The following is a 1,544-nucleotide window of genomic DNA, read 5'->3' as shown; positions in this document are numbered from 1 at the left end:
AGGATTCTCTCTGTCCCTGCTGCATGGTTCCATCGACTGTTCCATGGAGGACAGTTTGGACATTAATAAGCTAGATTAAGAGGAAATCAAGTAAGAATTTTCAATTCCAACAGCAACAAATGACTGAGTTGATGATAAGGGTCACAAATCATCACTTCATGAAAGGATATCAATTTGTCATTAATTCTTCCAGGAAGTAGAAAGAGACACTGGCTAACATTTCTGGATAGGAGGCAAAATTGCATAGTATTTTTAAAAGTATATAAAGCGGGTGAATCTGCAAAGAATCAGGGAACAGATAAAAGAATTTTATCTAAAGTAATTATTCTGAAAATGTAAAATTCTTCAGGATTCCAATGAAAAGATGAAAAGAAATTACATAATTTTTTTCTTTATTCATCAAATTTCTAAAATTATGTTAGCTGTTGTACGATTACTTGCCTCAAATAAGAAATAAAAGTATTCACTAAGGTTCAATAATTTATACCAAATTAAATGGGTAAACAATTAAAAAAGACACATCATAATTGTTTTATTAGGCATGATTCCTCTTCTCCTTACTGTTTACACACCCCAAATACTCCACCTTTGGGGAAATTTCAGCTAAAATAATTTTTGCATCTTGCTTTGATGATCCCCATAATAATATCTTAGGTAAGAGATGACTTGTGAAGATTTGCTATAGGACGTCATATCATCATCTCATTAGAATTTCAGTATTTTTAAAAAATCATCTAGAATTATTATCTGTTATTCTTTTGAATGTCGTTTCTCTCAACACACACACACACACACACACACAATCTGTTCCTTTCCTCACCCACTATACTTACGTTTGGTTTACCAGATTTCTTTTCCTGGTTAGATAACCTTGAGGACAGGTCATGTGAACGGGAATGATGTGTTGTGCTATCATCAGTGTTTACCTTTCAAGTGAACAGTTCGCTGCATCTCGCTCTGCCCTGTGGGTCCCTGGAAAGAGCCGTAGCCCGCTCTCGGAGGGAGGCCTGCAGCAGGCTGTGTTCGCACCTGTATTTAACACACACGCCGGGCCTCTAGAGGATGCCCTCCCTGGGTCCTGCTTTCAGTGACGTGCCCTCTCACGGTCTTCAGTGAACGGTTGGCAGCATGATTGCTGCAGGTCCTCGGGAATTGGCAGCAGGAGAGGGACTCTGTCTCGTGCTACCATGGTGGTGGTGACGTCAGAAGGGCGCACCCAAACCCAAAGATAAGAAGGAATTAAAAAGAAAAAAAGAGAGAGAACGAGAGAGAAGGGGAGGGGACTATTTAGTCCAAATCTAGCAAATTCTCAGATCTACATATTACCAAATGCTCAAGAATCTTTTCCAACAGTGAGTTTCTTACTCCCTAGTTAAAAATGCGACACACACACGTTTATATCTTTCCCTCTTTTGCCTCAAGTAAATCAGAGATTCTGTTCACAAAGCTGTCTTTTGCTGTCCGTAGGTTGTCAAATAGAGGTTCTAGCCTCAACAAGGTGTCATAGCACTTGAATAAAGGGTGAAATTTCCTGTCACTCTGTG

Source organism: Echinops telfairi, unplaced genomic scaffold, assembly GCF_000313985.2.
Source record: "Echinops telfairi isolate 266 unplaced genomic scaffold, ASM31398v2 ScPeMD7_3533;HRSCAF=4204_0, whole genome shotgun sequence".
Classification (NCBI taxonomy): Eukaryota; Metazoa; Chordata; class Mammalia; order Afrosoricida; family Tenrecidae; genus Echinops; species Echinops telfairi.
This window is presented reverse-complemented; position numbering follows the sequence as displayed.